At 40.8% G+C, this 19,965-nt stretch overlaps 1 protein-coding gene across 5 annotated transcripts in view; it reads left to right on the top strand.

Annotated features, from left to right (window-relative positions):
• The first annotated feature begins 14,480 nt into the window (after window positions 1–14,480).
• The window catches only part of LOC128687560 (protein abrupt), a 58,067-nt gene continuing 52,582 nt past the window's right edge, over window positions 14,481–19,965 (top strand). For 2 of the 5 annotated variants that reach the window (XM_053775037.2, XM_053775038.2), the window contains exon 1: window positions 14,721–14,961. The gene's annotated coding sequence lies outside the window, so the exon portion shown is untranslated. The other 3 variants (XM_053775035.2, XM_053775034.2, XM_053775036.2) reach the window with 3 other exon arrangements.

Genomic DNA, 19,965 nt, shown 5'->3' on the forward strand with positions numbered 1-19,965 from the left:
CATCTAAGGTAACTCACTAACAACACTGCCATCTAGGATAACTCACTAACAACACTGCCATCTAAGATAAGTCACTAACAACACTGCCAACTAAGATAACTCACTAACAACACTGCCAACTAAGATAACTCACTAACAACACTGCCAACTAAGATAACTCACTAACAACACTGCCATCTAAGATAACTCACTAACAACACTGCCAACTAAGATAACTCACTAACAACACTGCCAACTAAGATAACTCACTAACAACACTGCCACTTAAGATAACTCACTAACAACACTGCCAACTAAGATAACTCACTAACAACACTGCCAACTAAGATAACTCACTAACAACACTGCCAACTAAGATAACTCACTAACAACACTCCCAACTAAGGTAACTCACTAACAACACTGCCAACTAAGATAACTCACTAACAACACTGCCACTTAAGATAACTCACTAACAACACTGCCAACTAAGATAACTCACTAACAACACTGCCAACTAAGATAACTCACTAACAACACTGCCAACTAAGATAACTCACTAACAACACTCCCAACTAAGGTAACTCACTAACAACACTGCCATCTAGGATAACTCACTAACACAACACTGCCATCTAAGATAACTCACTAACAACACTGCCAACTAAGATAACTCACGAACAACACTGTCAACTAAGATAACTCACTAACAACACTGCCAACTAAGATAACTCACTAACAACACTGCCAACTAAGATAACTCACTAACAACACTGCCATCTAAGATAACTCACTAACAACACTGCCAACTAAGATAACTCACTAACAACACTGCCAACTAAGATAACTCACTAACAACACTGCCACTTAAGATAACTCACTAACAACACTGTCAACTAAGATAACTCACTAACAACACTGTCAACTAAGATAACTCACTAACAACACTGTCAACTAAGATAACTCACTAACAACACTGCCACTTAAGATAACTCACTAACAACACTGTCAACTAAGATAACTCACTAACAACACTGCCATCTAGGATAACTCACTAACAACACTGCCATCTAAGATAACTCACTAACAACACTGCCAACTAAGATAACTCACGAACAACACTGTCAACTAAGATAACTCACTAACAACACTGCCAACTAAGATAACTCACTAACAACACTGCCACTTAAGATAACTCACTAACAACACTGCCATTTAAGATAACTCACTAACAACACTGCCAACTAAGATAACTCACTAACAACACTGCCAACTAAGATAACTCACTAACAACACTGCCACTTAAGATAACTCACTAACAACACTGCCAACTAAGATAACTCACTAACAACACTGCCAACTAAGATAACTCATTAACAACACTGTCAACTAAGATAACTCACTAACAACACTGCCACTTAAGATAACTCACTAACAACACTGTCAACTAAAATAACTCACTAACAACACTGCCACTTAAGATAACTCACTAACACTGCCAACTAAGATAACTCACTAACAACTGTCAACTAAGATAACTCGCTAACAACACTGCCATCTAGGATAACTCACTAACAACACTGCCACTTAAGATAACTCACAACACTGTCAACTAAGATAACTCACTAACAACACTGTCAACTAAGATAACTCACTAACAACACTACCACTTAAGATAACTCACTAATAACACTGCCAACTAAGATAACTCACTAACAACACTGTCAACTAAGATAACTAACAACACTGCCAACTAAGATAACTCACTAACAACACTGCCAACTAAGATAACTCACTAACAACACTGCCAACTAAACTCAAGAAATCGTAATGTCACGATTGCAAATAAACCATACCCCCGGCCGGGATTGACTCTATGACCGCGGGTTCAATCCCGGCCGGGGGTATGGTTTACTGCCAACTAAGATAACTCACTGACAACACTGTCAACTAAGATAACTCACTGACAACACTGTCAACTAAGATAACTCACTAACAACACTGCCAACTAAGATAACTCTCTTGCAACACTGTCAACTAAGATAACTCACTTACTACATTGTCAACTAAGATAACTCACTAACAACACTGTCAACTAAGATAACTCACTAACAACACTGTCAACTAAGATAACTCACTAACAACACTGTCAACTAAGATAACTCACTAACAACACTGTCAACTAAGATAACTCACTAACAACACTGCCACTTAAGATAACTCACTAACTTGGAGTGACTCTCCGATTCTTTTTTTCATTCTTTTACAAACATTTTAGTTTATAACTTGAGAATGTGTCATACGATTGGCATCAAATTTTCTCTTCTGATGTATTGTAACTACGAAAATGTTCATGTATCTCTTGCTCAGTGTTACGTAAACCATTCCCTTTTTTTCTATGTGATAACCTGAGAATATAACTTTAGGTAGGCTTCAAACTTATAAGTTCTGGCATATTTTGGAACACTGACTCTCCGTGCGAGTTAGAAAATGCTTCCTTTGTAACTTGTGAGTTCATTACATTTGTAACTTGTGATCAAAACTTTGGAGCCCGGTCCCTGGACCCATTGTGTACCTCTGTAATCTGTAAATACCTTTGTAACTTGTCATGATTGTGACTAGACCTACCTGGAGTTCATTACCTTTGTAAATTGTGAATTCATTACCTCTGTAACTTGCTCAGCTATCAAAACTTTGAGGCCCAGTCCCTGGACCCATTATGTACCTCTGTAATCTTTTGACTACCGCCCACAGGATGGGTATGGGGTGCATAATAAACATATTAAACTAAACTAACTGACTGGTTTTAAATATCGAAACTGGTGAATTTCAGTGGAAGGGTTAAATTAGTTTTGGTTTGTGAAGAAAATAGAGAAAAGCAGTTACCAAGCATTAGTTGTGAATGGCTCTTCAGATTGGCTTCAAATCTTCAGTATTGATATTTAACTGTATTATAAACTTATGCTACACTCTGTACTATTTTTTTTTTTTTTGCGTGCATTGAGGTAGAGGTAGAGAGGGCTAGGCTTACAAGATACTGGGATAGTTCTCTCAGATCACGGAGCGACCGAAACTCGTCCACAAGTATCACTTTGGTATTCACCTTGTATAGAGATGTTTTTCTTGTATACTACAAGAGTTCTTCACACCAGCAGCACTGGCTACACAGACGCTGCCAAGCAGTGCACTTCAGAACACCTCTCTACAGGTCCCCTTGAGGGTTGTGTTATAACCAACCTGAGCGTCGTGATTGATTCAAAGTTATTTCGAGCGAGACAGTGAATGTATGAAAGATTGTTCCGTATGAGGGAACGTGATACTTTGGCTCCTTGAACAGGTAACATAGTAACTTTAATATATCTTTATCTCTACAAGTACAAGGTATACAGGCCTAGCTAACATCAATCACACACTACTATATAGAAAGCCGCTTGTTATGCTGAGCATTTCCCGCAAATTAGGTCAGTTTTGGCCCAGGATGCGACCCACACCAGTCCTAACACCCAGGTACCCATTTTACTGATGGGTGAACATAGACAACCAGTGTAAAGAAACACGCCCAATGTTTCTACCCTCGCTGGGAATCGAACCCAGACTATCGCTGTGTGAAGCGAGAACTTTAACCACCAGGCCACGGGACCTGGTGACTTCAGTATCATACATAATAGGGTAGTCGTATAATGTAGGTATGTACTGCACAGTAATGATAAAAATGAGTGAGGGACACTAGTAAATCTCAGCACAGCCCAGCAGGACCCAACACAGCCCAACAGGAACCAGTACAGCCCAGCAGGACCCAACACAGCTCAGCAGGACCCAACACAGCCCAACAGGAACCAGTACAGCCCAGCAGGACCCAACACAGCTCAGCAGGACCCAACACAGCCCAACAGGAACCAGTACAGCCCAGCAGGACCCAACACAGCTCAGCAGGACCCAACACAGCCCAACAGGAACCAGTACAGCCCAGCAGGACCCAACACAGCTCAGCAGGACCCAACACAGCCCAACAGGAACCAGTACAGCCCAGCAGGACCCAACACAGCTCAGCAGGACCCAACACAGCCCAGCAGTACCCAACACAGCCCAGCAGGAACCACTGCAGCCCAGCAGGACCCAACACAGCCCAGCAGGACCCAGCACAGCTCAGCAGGACCCAACACAGCCCAGCAGGAACCAGTACAGCCCAGCAGGACCCAACACAGCCCAGCAGGAACCACTGCAGCCCAGCAGGACCCAACACAGCCCAGCAGGACCCAACACAGCCCAGCAGGACCCAACACAGCCCAGCAGAACCACTGCAGCCCAGCAGGACCCAACACAGCCCAACAGGAATTAGTACAGCCCAGCAGGACCCAACACAGCCCAGCAGAACCCAACACAGCCCAGCAGGACCCAGCACAGCTCAGCAGGACCCAACACAGCCCAACGGAAACCAGTACAGCCCAGCAGGACCCAACACAGCTCAGCAGGACCCAACACAACCCAGCAGGACCCAGTACAGCCCAGCAGGACCCAACACAGCCCAGCAGGACCCAACACAGCTCAGTAGGACCCAACACAGCCCAGCAGGAACCAGTACAGTCTAGCAGGACCCAGCACAGCCCAGCAGGACCCAGCACAGCCCAGCACAGCCTAGCAGAACCCAACACAGCCCAGCAGGATCCAAAACAGCCCAGCAGGACCCAACATAGCCCAGCAGGACCCAACACAGCCCAGCAGGACCCAACACAGCCCAGCAGGACCCAACACAGCTCAGCAGGACCCAGGGTCTGGTCACGGCTGCTGGTCCGGTTAACCAGGTGGTACTTTCACCTCAGTGGTCAGCCTTCCCACCCACCTCCCTTCCCCCTGCCACCCACTAACCCACCTGCCCACACCCACCCACCTGCCTGACCTCAGCCTTCATCACCCCTCCCCCTCCATCCTCCTATCCCCTCCATCCTTCAAACTCCTTTTCCCCCTTCCATCCTCTTATACATTTCCCTCTATCCTAAAGTCTATTTCCTTTTCATCCTACTATCCACTCACCCCCATCCTTCTATTTTCCCCTCCCTCCTTCCTTCCAATCGCTCCTCTCAATCCTTCAATCCCCTCCCCTCCATTCTTCTCTTCCATTTCTTCCCTGCTATCTCTCCTCCTTTCCCCTTCCGTCTATCCTTCACTTCCCCTTCCTCAGCAATCTCATCCCTCCCTTCTTTCTCGCCCTCTAGTATTACTCTCCCTTCCCACCCTGGCTGCCCACTCCTGCCCACCGCTGCCCACTCCTGCCCACCATTGCCCACTCCATTACCAAACCATAAGAGAGAAAAAGAAACTGAATTAGGGAAAACAATCTAGCAAGGAGATGTTTATATGCCTTTTTTCAAGCAGTGGGCTTATAATCCATTTAATAGGAGCTGCCCTCTCCCCTTCCATCAAATAAATGGTTTAAAAAACATTCATCACCTCGTATCAAACTCGATTACCTCTCATTCCACAGGAATGTGTATAGCGCTTCCCCACGAGTAATAATAATAATAATAATAATAATAATAATAATAATAATAATAATAATAATAATAATAATATTATTATTATTATTATTATTATTATTATTATTATTATTATTAACAATAATAATAATAATAATAATAATAATAATAATAATAATAATAATAATAATAATGTATTACATATATGAGAACAAAAGGCATGACCCCGAAAACCGGTTCAGCAGGCAACAACCCCTCTTTTTTCTCTTGTGGATTTCTTTTTGTTTCTGAGCTGTGGGCGGTCCTCTTCCTCCTTGTAATTAAGAGCACTCGTAGCTGCTGTCCACCAATGTGCTATGCTCAGTGAATTTTCATGATGTAATACAAGACAAATGTGTGTTTGCATGATCCGTGGCCCCCGGGGTCTCGAATTTGTGTAAGTCATTTTATTTGGAATCTGTGCAAGGTAGAGTTTTGTTGAGGGGTATTGGTTTTGGAATCTGTATAAGGTAAGTTTTGTTGAAGGCTTGGAATCTGTATAAGGTAGAGCTTTGTTGAAGACACTAGGTTTGGAATCTGTATAAGGTAGAAGTTTGTTGAAGACACTGGGTTTGGAATCTGTATAAGGTACAGCTTTGCTGAAGACACTAGGTTTGGAATCTGTATAAGGTAGAAGTTTGTTGAAGACACTGGGTTTGGAATCTGTATAAGGTAGAAGTTTGTTGAAGACACTGGGTTTGGAATCTGTATAAGGTAGAAGTTTGTTGAAGACACTGGGTTTGGAATCTGTATAAGGTAGAAGTTTGTTGAAGACACTGGGTTTGGAATCTGTATAAGGTAGAAGTTTGTTGAAGACACTGGGTTTGGAATCTGTATAAGGTAGAAGTTTGTTGAAGGCACTGGGTTTGGAATCTGTATAAGGTAGAAGTTTGTTGAAGACACTGGGTTTGGAATCTGTATAAGGTAGAAGTTTGTTGAAGACACTGGGTTTGGAATCTGTATAAGGTAGAAGTTTGTTGAAGACACTGGGTTTGGAATCTGTTTAGGTATGGTTTCAAACAGTGGGTTTGGAATCTGTATAGTTATGTTAAGACAGTGGGTTCGGAATCTATATTTGGCAAGAATCTGTTGCAAATGTCGAGTTGGGACTCTGAATAAGTTAGGATTCTTGGGTACCTTCAAAGTTCGTGGGTCAGTACAAGACACTAAAGTTCAGTTTTCTCGTGTCCTTCAAGAAACTGCAACCAAGAAGACTGTGTCTTCATTCAGTCTTAATATTCTTGTTGATTCAGGAGTTTATATTTCTTTTGAGAGACAACGCTGTCCGTTTTCTTTTCATTTCTGTCAGTGTGGCATAGTTTATATCCTTCTGTACCTGGAGTCGACTTCGGGGGTCAACGCCCCCGCTGCCCGATGCCAGACCAGTATAAATGTTTGATTTTTTTTTTTGAGAACGTAATAGTGTTATTCACTATTTTAACCTGAGTAGGCTTATGCCGGTATTTCAAATTAAGTCTCGGTTATTGCAGTATGTTTCCTGTACATGTAATTAACCTTTTTTCTTTTTATTTTGCATTACGACTACTTACATAACAGTTGTGAGAGTGATTTTGACTTGTATACCTCTTCCGTCCTCTCTCGTTCTACTTTCTTTAATTTATTAGCAACTCATCACGAAAATGGTATAAAATACCGACAAGTTGATCAGTAATACACAAGTTGCAACAGCTGGGCATCTTTATTGTTGAAACGCATCGCCTGCGCGATAGGCTAAATGTTTCTTTTATATCGTGATTATTCATATAACTGATGCTTACAAGTCAATAATCCTCCCCCCCCCCTCGCTTTCCAAAAACAAACCGCTATCAATCCTCCACTGGTGTGAGCTCCCTGGCCGCGTCCATATCATAAAACCTCTGCCTATGTGGAAAATACTGTATATATTTTCCAGAAATTCAGTATTTATATGTAAATAGATGGCCATACTGTATTTAATAATATTTATGTCATAGAAAACGGAAAGCCTGCGTCTGCGCAGACAGGACTCGCCATCTTGGTTTTGAATTGGATACAACGTTAATATAATGGGAAGAATTTTTCATGCTCTAGAGGTTAAAATTGGATTGACACCTCTCAAATAGGAGGCGAAATTGTTGGATGTGCATTCCTGCATAACTTGAGATATCAGACGACTGGACAAGACAGCTCCAGGAACCTCAGATAAGCTCTCTAGATTTGTGTATAATTCTGGCCAGTGTTTTCATAAATTTAGTTAGTGAGGTTTTTCTGAGTATGATACAACTTAATATCCAGTCAAATTGGTGAGTGATATTAAGATATATTTTCCTTCTGTTATGTATATGTGAATTTATATATAATCATTTTTTAATATACAGTCCACAAATTTATATATTTACCAGTATTCCTGGTGTATGTATATTTCATTTAATTAATAGGTCCAGAGCAACTTGTGGTTATGACAGTGGTAGGTATCGAAGGGGGACATTTTTTGCGACCTAGGTGTCTCAAATTCCTACTTGTCTATGTAACATTGATAAATAATAATTATCTTTGTTATCATTTACTGTTATGTACATAAAGTGGGACCAAGTAAACCAAGTCCTAACCGATATAAGCTGGGAAGATACACTAAGCAACACAGACCCCAACTTATGCCTAGAACAGATTAACTCGGTGGCACTCGATGTATGCACAAGGCTTATTCCTCTAAGAAAAAGGAGGAGTAGATGTAAAATAGAAAGAGACAGGCGCTCCCTTTACAGGCGACGGAAAAGAATAACAGAGCGGCTAAAAGAGGTCAATATATCTGAAATGCGTAGGGAGACACTGGTCAGAGAAATAGCAAGCATCGAACTTAAGCTAAAAGAATCCTTTAGGAGTCAGGAATCGCGGGAAGAACTAAAAGCCATAAATGAAATCGAAAGAAACCCAAAGTATTTCTTCTCCTATGCCAAATCAAAATCGAGAACAACGTCCAGTATTGGGCCCCTACTTAAACAAGATGGGTCCTACACAGATGACAGCAAGGAAATGAGTGAGCTACTCAAGTCCCAATATGACTCAGTTTTTAGCAAGCCGCTAACCAGACTGAGAGTCGAAGATCAAAATGAATTTTTTATGAGAGAGCCACAAAATTTGATTAACACAAGCCTATCCGATGTTATCCTGACGCCAAATGACTTCGAACAGGCGATAAATGACATGCCCATGCACTCTGCCCCAGGGCCAGACTCATGGAACTCTGTGTTCATCAAGAACTGCAAGAAGCCCCTATCACGAGCCTTTTCCATCCTATGGAGAGGGAGCATGGACACGGGGGTCGTCCCTCAGTTACTAAAAACAACAGACATAGCCCCACTCCACAAAGGGGGCAGTAAAGCAACAGCAAAGAACTACAGACCAATAGCACTAACATCCCATATCATAAAAATCTTTGAAAGGGTCCTAAGAAGCAAGATCACCACCCATCTAGAAACCCATCAGTTACACAACCCAGGGCAACATGGGTTTAGAACAGGTCGCTCCTGTCTGTCTCAACTATTGGATCACTACGACAAGGTCCTAAATGCACTAGAAGACAAAAAGAATGCAGATGTAATATATACAGACTTTGCAAAAGCCTTCGACAAGTGTGACCATGGCGTAATAGCGCACAAAATGCGTGCTAAAGGAATAACAGGAAAAGTCGGTCGATGGATCTATAATTTCCTCACTAACAGAACACAGAGAGTAGTCGTCAACAGAGTAAAGTCCGAGGCAGCTACGGTGAAAAGCTCTGTTCCACAAGGCACAGTACTAGCTCCCATCTTGTTCCTCATCCTCATATCCGACATAGACAAGGATGTCAGCCACAGCACCGTGTCTTCCTTTGCAGATGACACCCGAATCTGCATGACAGTGTCTTCCATTGCAGACACTGCAAGGCTCCAGGCGGACATCAACCAAATCTTTCAGTGGGCTGCGGAAAACAATATGAAGTTCAACGATGAGAAATTTCAATTACTCAGATATGGTAAACATGAGGAAATTAAATCTTCATCAGAGTACAAAACAAATTCTGGCCACAAAATAGAGCGAAACACCAACGTCAAAGACCTGGGAGTGATTATGTCGGAGGATCTCACCTTCAAGGACCATAACATTGTATCAATCGCATCTGCTAGAAAAATGACAGGATGGATAATGAGAACCTTCAAAACTAGGGAGGCCAAGCCCATGATGACACTCTTCAGGTCACTTGTTCTATCTAGGCTGGAATATTGCTGCACTCTAACAGCACCTTTCAAGGCAGGTGAAATTGCCGACCTAGAAAATGTACAGAGAACTTTCACGGCGCGCATAACGGAGATAAAACACCTCAATTACTGGGAGCGCTTGAGGTTTCTAAACCTGTATTCCCTGGAATGCAGGAGGGAGAGATACATGATTATATACACCTGGAAAATCCTAGAGGGACTAGTACCAAACTTGCACACGAAAATCACTCACTACGAAAGCAAAAGACTTGGCAGACGATGCACCATCCCCCCAATGAAAAGCAGGGGTGTCACTAGCACGTTAAGAGACCATACAATAAGTGTCAGGGGCCCGAGACTGTTCAACTGCCTCCCAGCACACATAAGGGGGATTACCAACAGACCCCTGGCAGTCTTCAAGCTGGCACTGGACAAGTACCTAAAGTCAGTTCCTGATCAGCCGGGCTGTGGCTCGTACGTTGGTTTGCGTGCAGCCAGCAGCAACAGCCTGGTTGATCAGGGGCTGATCCACCAGGAGGCCTGGTCACAGACCGGGCCGCGGGGGCGTTGACCCCCGAAACTCTCTCCAGGTAAACTCCAGGTAATTAGTTACATTCAGATAAATGCAATTTTCCACAGCCTATGTTTGTCAGTCCATTCCGTGTTTCTAATTTCCTATTTTTTTTTTTTTTGTAAACCATTGTTATAAACTTGTTTAAATCCTGATCGTCACTCACATTACTGCAGCCATAACAATGACTCACAAAATCGTAACTACACGACTGCAAACAATCCACGGTATGGGTGGGGTTTGATTATTATAAACATAACTAAGAGCTAAACCCACAAGGGTCATACAGCGCTGATGGGTGGAGTTTGAACCCATGGTGAGTGAATCGTAAAACTAAATAGTTTCAACCCCCACCCGTACCGTGGTTTTTTTTTCCAAAACATTAAGTTTTAATATCGGAGTATGATTCCTATCCTCTATAAGAATGACAATTAAAAAACAATATGTCAGGGTTCTCAGTAAATTTGATTTGGGCTTCTTCACAATATTTATTCAGCGGGAAATTCGATTCCATAGCCATGTTGGTCAGCCATCCGTTTCCCAACATTCATTCTTATTAGGCATTCCACCCATTTATTCTTTTGAATACCATGCTTTAATTTATTGAATAATTCTCCGATTTTTGCCCTGCTAATATCGTCTCCTTCGCTTGGGAAACATGGGGACTGTTGTGTTATATTTCATGAAGCAGTAAATCCGTGTGCATCATGTAACGCGAGGAGTAGTGAAGGCTCGATCTCTCGTCTGCTAATCGCGAACTCATTTTTAGCCAGAACCTCTGCTAAGGTTGGAAATACTTAAGGTGTTGCAATATACTCGTTGCTACAACTCCCGAAATCGTAATGACACGATTGCAAACAAACCATACTACGGGCGGGGTTAGAACCCGCGACGGTCTGAAGTTTTGAGACTGATCGCGGGTTCTAACCCCGCCCGTGGTGTGGTTTTTTTTCGTTACTGCAAGAAACCTCAGAAACCTTGTTCCCCGTAAACTACTGAGCTGGTGGAAGCGTTGGGCTGAAACAGAAGTCTTCATCTTCTTTCCATACAGATAAAGGAGTAGGATAAAAAGCCTATGTATCAGAATTTTTCCTATGAAGACAGAATAAAATCCCTGAAACTACACTTTCCTGAAAGGTAATAAATGAGGATGATTTGAATGAGGTTTACGAGCACAGGATATGTATAAGCCTCAAGATATCTAACCATGAACCATAAGAGAGAAAAATAAACAATGAATCCAAGACTGTTAAATTCAGATTTATAAATTATATACGAAACACTGGTTTGCCTATAGATGTAGATGAAAAAAACGCTAATTCAGTGTTTCGCTTTATTCCTTAGTTAGATACTATCGGTATAAGCTATAGGTAGAGGTTCTGTAGACTGGTTTAAGTCCTACCTTAGCAACAGGAGACAAATTGTAAAAATCAACAACACGGAATCAGGACCCCTGCCGATAGCATGTGGAGTTCCCCAAGGTAGTATTCTGGGTCCCTTATTATTCTTATGTTATGTCAATGACATGCCTATCAGTGTCAAGTGCAAACTCCTACTGTGTGCAGATGACAGTGCTCTGTTAGTGTCAGGTAAAGACCCACAAGATATAGCTAATGTATTAACACTGGAACTGGAGTCCTGCAGCAAATGGTTAGTAGACAACAAACTATCATTACACCATTCTCTTTGCCACGAAACATAAACTGAGAAGGGTAAATAATTTTAATGTCCAGTGTAATGGGGAGCCCATCACTTTGGTTTCATCAGTAAAATATATGGGAATCCCCTTTGACCCATGCATGTCAGGAGAATTGATAGGGAACAGTGTAGTAAAGAAAGCGAATGCCAGACTGAAATTCCTCTATAGACAAGCACAGTGTCTACCTACTGAGGCTCGCAGGACCCTATGTCTAGCCCTTATACAATGCCATGTGGATTACGCTTGCTCTTCATGGTACTCTGCCTTGACAAAAAAAATTGAAAGATAGACTGCAAATCACCCAGAACAAAATCGTAAGATTCATCCTGGGGCTGGGACCAAGAGAACATGTAGGCCAGGATGAATTACAGCAGTTGGACATGCTGAATGTTGAAGACAGAGTAAAACAACTGAAGCTAAATTATGTTTATAAAATTGCTCACAAACAGTGTCCAGAATATCTTGCTGTCAATTTTGTCAAGGTTGGGAACCAAAGCAATCATAGTACTAGGGGGAGAGAGCACAACTTTGTAGTACCCACAGTCATTGGCCAGGCTTCAAACACCTTTTATTGTACAGCAATAAAAGAATGGAACAGACTACCCGCACATGTCAGAGCCAGTCATAGCATGAACCAGTTCAAGAAGAGTGCCAAAAGGTGTCTGATGAATGTAGCTACAGAAAGGGAGGGGAATGATTTTCTATTTTTTAGCTAACACACGTATAATTTTACCTTATTCCTGGTAATGACCCTCGTATTGTAGATAGTCTTAATGACCCTCGTGTAGTAGATAGTCTTTTTAGTATAATAATAAGATGTTATCTTCATTATAGAATAATAAGAAAATATTATAACCTTTATATTATAATAATAAGGTAAAAGGACCCCAATGGAAATAAGTCACTCAGTCTGACTTTTTTGGGTTATCCTAGGTTCTCTACACACATGCTACAATGTATGATAATCTATGTAACTGTATTTGTGTATACCTGAATAAACTTACTTACTAAAGCACCTAACTTGCATCTCCATTTACAGGCTAAAAACTATTATTCTGATTATTACAACTTAGGTTTTCCAAAACCCGATCCTGTCTAAGGACTACTAATCCACTCCCAAGAATGTCACCCACAATACTGTACTGACAATCCCTGTACAGGTACCCGTCTGCTGTTAGTTATTATTATATTCACATACACATCTTTGTGAAGCCTAGAGCTGTGTAGTTAAAGAAGGGCGGGTTAGTGGGTGTCAGACGTAATCTACGTCTCGCCTAGATCAGGAATCGACCCTGTTCTTTTCAACTGTGAGCCAAATGCTTTTATTCTCTTACGTGGATCATGCCTTTTGTGGTGGGGAGATGATCCTCACCAGGCCACCACCACTGGGGATGCTGTAGGTGGGATGACCCAAAACCACTGGGGTTGCTGTAAGCAGGATGACCTACCACCACCGGGGCTGCTGTAAGTGGGATAACCCACCACCACTGGGGCTGTGGTAGGTGGGATAACCTACCACCACTGGGGCTGTGGTAGGTGGGATGACCCACCACCACTGGGGCTGCTGTAAGTGGAATGACCCACCACTGGGGATGCTGTAGGTGGGATGACCCAAAACCACTGGGGTTGCTGTAAGCGGGATGACCTACCACCACCGGGGCTGCTGTAAGTGGGATAACCCACCACCACTGGGGCTGTGGTAGGTGGGATGACCTACCACCACAAGGGCTGCTGTGAGTGGAATGGCCCATCACCATAGGGGCTGCTGTGAGTGGGATGTCACACCATCGGGGCTGCTGTAAGTAGGATGACCCACCACCACCGGGACTGCTGTAGGAGGGATGACCCACCACCACCGGTATTACTGTAGGAGGGATTACCCACCACCGGGGCTGCTGTAAGTGGGATGACCCACCACCACCGGGGCTGCTGTAAGTGGGATGACCCACCACCACCGGGGCTGCTGTAAGTTGGATGACCCATTACCACCGTGGCTGCTTTAAGTGGGATGATCCACCATCACCGAGGCTGCTGTAGGTGGAATGACCCACCACCACCGGGGCTACTGCAGGTGGGATAACCCACCACCACCGGGGCTGCTGTAGGTGGGATAACCCACCACCACCGGGGCTGCTGTAGGTGGGATAACCCACCACCACCGGGGCTGCTGTAGGAGGGATGACCCCACTACACCAGCCCCGGTGGCCGTGGCCCTGAGCTACATAAAGACTCCATCACCCCCACACCAACCATCACTCCCTCCCTCACCCCAAAGAACAGGTTTGTTTACCCATGGCCAGTTGATGCATACAAAATTAACTATACCTGCTGAACCCTCGCTCCCTTCCACCCATTTTTTCTCTAAATTCTCGGCTGAAATAAATTATAGTGACATGACCCTATAGATGAATGTTGTGTGTATAATTGATATACTTTCCTGGTAAATTTCAGTGAGTTCTGGCATATAACTGAGTAACTTTTGCATTTAAGTGTTGGCAACCACAGCCGCCATCATAACCTGTTCCTCGCACTAAGTTCTTGATAAAATTCCCCAGCTCATAAAAATATATTTATGTCTTCTATTCTCCATCACGAGCACTTTGCTTAGACGCTGAAATACGTTACCAGAGTATAACGTGCTAGTTTATTCATATACGAAGGGAAATATGCGATGAATGAGCGAGAATAAATGTTAGTAAGCAACTGCGTCGAGCTTCACTAACCAGACAAGGTGAGTGAGCCCAGTTTTTGCACATTATTTCCATGTTTATTTCGCAACCTAGTAAGGTTGGATGTGTATGCAGTGGCAATGTAGGGCGTGTAGATGCAGTGTGAGTGTAGTGAGTTGTGTGTGTGTGCCGGGTGTAGGAGAGAGAGAGGAGTGAGAAGAAAGTAGTGAAGAAACTGAGTGAAGCAGAACCGAGTGTTTTGGTTAGTGAGCAGCAACAGGTTCACCCACACCCCACCTTACTCCACACACAGGTAATTCTCCCTTATTTTACCTCTCTCTCGGGGCGTTTTTCTTTATTTTTAAGTGCACTGTGATGTTGGTTGGTGGTTAATACTGTTAAATATCCCAGTGAGATTATTTTGTGTGCGAGTCGTCTGGTAAGTGAAGGAAGTAATGGCCTGTGTTCACTGGTACCACATAACCTCGTAAGTAAATTTATTTAGGCACACGTACACATAAGTACAGTTATTATACGTAGTGTAAATTACCTAGGATAACCCAAAAAAAAAAGGGCCAAACAAAGTGACTTATTTTCATTGGGGTTCTCTTGCGCTTGTCTTCACGGTAATTACCCATCAAGGGGGTGTCGTGATGTTGAAGGACTCTTGATCCAAGGAATTGGAGCCACCCTCTTCTTGGATCAAACCGAATTGTCTTCCATTCTCCCAGGTGCAGCATAACCCCTATAGGTAGATCACTTCCCCATGACAGGTAAATTTATTTAGATATGGTTAAACATAAGTACATTTACACAAATTTAGGTAACTACCATTATCATACATATTAATATATGTGTAAATTACCCAGGATAACCCAAAAAAAAGTCAGAGGAAGTGACTTACTTCCATAAGTCTTTGTAATATATTATTATTTGTTAATTTCTCATGAGGCTTAACAATCCAGGATAATCCAAATTAAATTAATTATCTATAGCTTATTTCCAATTTTTTTTTAGATTTTTTTTACCCTATTATGTGGCCCACAACACTAATAACTCCTAAGATGTGGTTTTAATTTCAACAGTAATTTCCAGTAAGCAGTGTCACGATCACAAAATTGTGATAAAATCAGAAAATTGAACTAAGGAGAGCTCACAATACAGCCAAATATGATTTAGTTTTGTTATGGTACTCCTGCCATAATTCTATTATCCAGTTAATTTTTTCTTGCCTAGATTTCTTAGATAATATGCTAGTGGAGTGAAAAAAGATAGTATCCTCCATTTTTATTCACTTTTACTTATATAAATGCTTTCCTCATATACAGAGAAAGGGAGTTTCAATACATTTTGAGTAATTGTATGGATATCTGAGGTTAAGTCATTATACAGTGTTGGTTCTGTATATGTAAGATGACTGTGCAATTTAAAATTGTTTAAATATAAGTAAAGATTTAGTACAGTATATATCTCTTAATTTTTTTGTATACTCTGCCTTAAATACTAGGATTAAAACTGAATTAAGAAAGTTATTACCAGTAAAGGAAATTCACATAATTGATGCTGCCTAAATTATTGATAATCAACTATCAAAAGATCCTGGAAGTCTCATTTTCATTGTAATACTTAAAAGTATAATTAATTTTCTCAATGATCTAATCAAATTGTAGCCTAATGCAGAAAAGAGGCTTGCAACTAGGCATACTCTTATAAGTCTGTACCTTACTTCAATGAGTCTTAGATTAACTGTATTTTTGAGAGTCTTCATTTACTTGTAGATAGATACTTTTATTTAGGTTAATTTGTAGATTTTTTTTTACATCAATACATGTTTAATTTCAGACTTATTGCATTACAATCTTTTAGGTTTATATATTGAATACAGTATAGGCATACAGTAATGGTAAGTGAGGAAGATTTAACCTAGGATAACTAAGTACTATGTCATATAATGGTAATGCATCATACATCATATTTGGCATTGCTGGGTTATTCTTGGTTATTTTTTTTATTTTATTACTACTAAATTTTTAATACAGTACAGTGATTATGTGCTTAATTCAACTATTGTAGTTTTTTACTATTACCAAAATTATACACAGTACATGAAATTGTGTAGCTAATTGATGTCAGTCAGTAAAAATGTCTGCTTATTGAGCCTAAATAAGTTGTATCATATTTTGTTCCAGTATGCTTGTGGCCTTGTATATGACCCATGTGGATTTAGTGCTTCCCCCATGAATAATAATAATAATAATAATTAATAATAATAGTAATAATAATAATAATTAATAATAATAATAATAATAATTTGGCCTTAAATGGAAGAAATTGTTTCAAGAATATGGACTTGGATTGAGCATTATAGTGAGAATGGAAGGCATCATTCACTTACATATTTATTTGTACCTACAAATAGTCCAATGAAGAAGGACTTCATTCCCTTGTTGTAGCAGGAACACTAAAGTACCGTAGAGTAGAGTACAGTACAGTATAACGTTACAGTATAGTTTTCTAGCATCTTTATTCATTTGCTTCAGCATTGTATTATTTTCTTTAGATATATTTAGGTTAATGTGTTAGAACAATATAGATTTGGAAAAGTTTATTAAGATATAAATTTCACTTGAGGTCTTAAGAACACAGCCATGAGATTTCACTATATTTCTTAGTTTCAGTACATTTTTTCTTTAATTTACCATTTGTGAGCGCACCATAAGTTTAATATTACATTATACCTACAACAGAAGTAGTGGAGATATAGATATGGGGTGATCAGTCCTTCAGCCTCAAAGATGTAGGTTTGAGGTGGTCAGTCTCGTCACCTCAATCTTACTTCTTCAAGGCTGAGGGACTAATCACCTCTTGTATATCTCCAGTACCTTTGTTGTCTCCTGTGTATTTTGATTGAAGAAGCCTTCTGATCAGGTGAAACATCAAATAACATCATACATCTTACTCATGTACTTAGTATTGTATACCATCAATATCATAGTACCTGGTTTCATTGTGACTCATGGTGGCCTGTTAAGTCTTTCCTGCAATTAATTTTGCTAGACTTTAACTCTGGAGCTTCAATCTTTGTAGCTTTCAAACTCCTCCTCATTATTTTATTGAATTCTTCAATTTTCTCGTCTTCCATTGCTCTAAATTTTGCATAGTTGTAGTTATATGATATCCACATAGAGATATTTTCATGTCTTAACTGGACTACAGAGACCAATATATTCCTTTACTTCCTCAGTTACTCTTTGTGGACCAGATGCTGTTCAGCATCAAAGATTACCTTTACCAGTATAATACACAACTGCAAGTGTCCCCAACTTATGGCCCTTCTATGAAATGGATGCGGCCCTCACATGAAATTGTGAATTCAATTTCATATAGGTTTCACACTGCACAGTGTCAACAAAACTGTGCAGCCCTCATCAAACATTTGACCATTAAATGTGGCCCACTAGTGTAGGAAGGTTGAGGACCACTGCATTACTGTATGCCTGGGGGGCCTTTCAATCATTCCAGGCCAAAAGCTTGTATGGGAATCTAGTATTCCTTCATTATAGGATCACCAAGATACCCATGTCTTTATCTTATTTATATTTATTAGTTTTTATTTTAATCATGGTTCTATTCATGATTCTTATCTCTACTATCTTTAAAGCATTCTCACAGGTTTGCAAAGGTAACAGTCTGTGTTCTTGATTTCATTCTTTCAGTATGCACTTACAAACACTTGAGGAACCTTGCTTTTCTGTTCTTCTTGTTTCGTAGTTCATCCTTCCATCTTAGAAAGGCTATAGTCCATGTCTGTCCTTCCTTCCTTCCATTCTTAGAGCCTCGCATCCTTGGAGTAGGTTTTAGCCCACTATTCCATCATTTTCTATCCCTTTTGGATGCTATTATTTTGTACCAAAAATGGCTCCAGATTAGTTGTGGTGGGGACATTCCTTGGTTGTTTGCTCCAAAGGCAACAGCTGCTTATTTCACAACAGAATTGTACATACTTCTTGCTGCCATCATTAACATTGCTACCTTGTCTACCTTAATAATTTTGTCAAGGTTGGGAACCAAAGCAATCATAGTACTAGGGGGAGAGAGCACAACTTTGTAGTACCCACAGTCATTGGACAGGCTTCAAACACCTTTTATTGTACAGCAATAAAGGAATGGAACAGACTACCCGCACATGTCAAAGCCAGTCATAGCATGAACCAGTTCAAGAAGAGTGCCAAAAGGTGTCTGATGAATGTAGCTACAGAAAGGGAGGGGAATGATTTTCTATTTTTTAGCTAACATACGTGTAAATTTTACCTTATTCCTAGTAATGACCCTCGTATTGTAGATAGTCTTAATGACCCTCGTGTAGTAGATAATCTTTTTAGTATGATAATAAGATGTTATCTTCATTATAGAATAATAAGAAAATATTATAACCTTTATATTATAATAATAAGGTAAAATGACCCCAATGGAAATAAGTCACTCAGTCTGACTTTTTTGGGTTATCCTAGGTTCTCTACACATATGCTGCTATGTATGATAATTTTATGTAACTGTATTTGTGTATACCTGAATAAACTTACTTACTTACTTACTTACTTACTTACTAATAATCTTTATTTCTACAAGTACATGTACAGAGTATACAGGCATAGCTGACATCAGTGACATACTACTAGTATATAGAAAGCCGCTTGTTATGCAGAGCATTTCTGGCAAATTAGGTCAATTTTGTCCCAGAATGCGACCCACCAGTTGACTAACACCCAGGTACCCATTTTATACTAATGGGTGAACATGAGCAGCAGGTGTCTTATGGAAACATGTCCTAATGTTATCCAGCCATACCGGGGATTCGAACTCCGGACCTCAGTGTGTGAGCTGAGTGCGCTAGCGATCGAGCTACTGGACATCTCATTTGTTGTAGTCTTATTCTCTCAAAAGTGCATTGAAAGTGATTCAGAGACTTGCAATTCTTCACATTCCTTCATCTCTCTTATATCATTGGCTACTGCATATCATTAGGAGACATTGGAATGTCATCTCTTGCTGGGTTCCTAGTCATTCTGGGTTTAGGGGAATTAACTTGCAGACTCCTCAATATGTCCTGCAGTTTCAGACCATCTGATGCTCCACAAACAATTGTTTTTCAGACTATTTTTACAGTATGATCTCTGCATGTGCAAGATAATTGACAGTATCAATTGTCTTGAGTTAATGTAGCAAATGGTTCCTAAATAAACTGTGATTGAGCATCTGACCGTCTTCTCTTTACCACTGTTAGTTGTGGTAAACTTGGTAAACTGTTTTTGCATGA

This window comes from Cherax quadricarinatus, chromosome 11 (genome assembly GCF_038502225.1).
Source record: "Cherax quadricarinatus isolate ZL_2023a chromosome 11, ASM3850222v1, whole genome shotgun sequence".
Lineage (NCBI taxonomy): Eukaryota > Metazoa > Arthropoda > Malacostraca > Decapoda > Parastacidae > Cherax > Cherax quadricarinatus.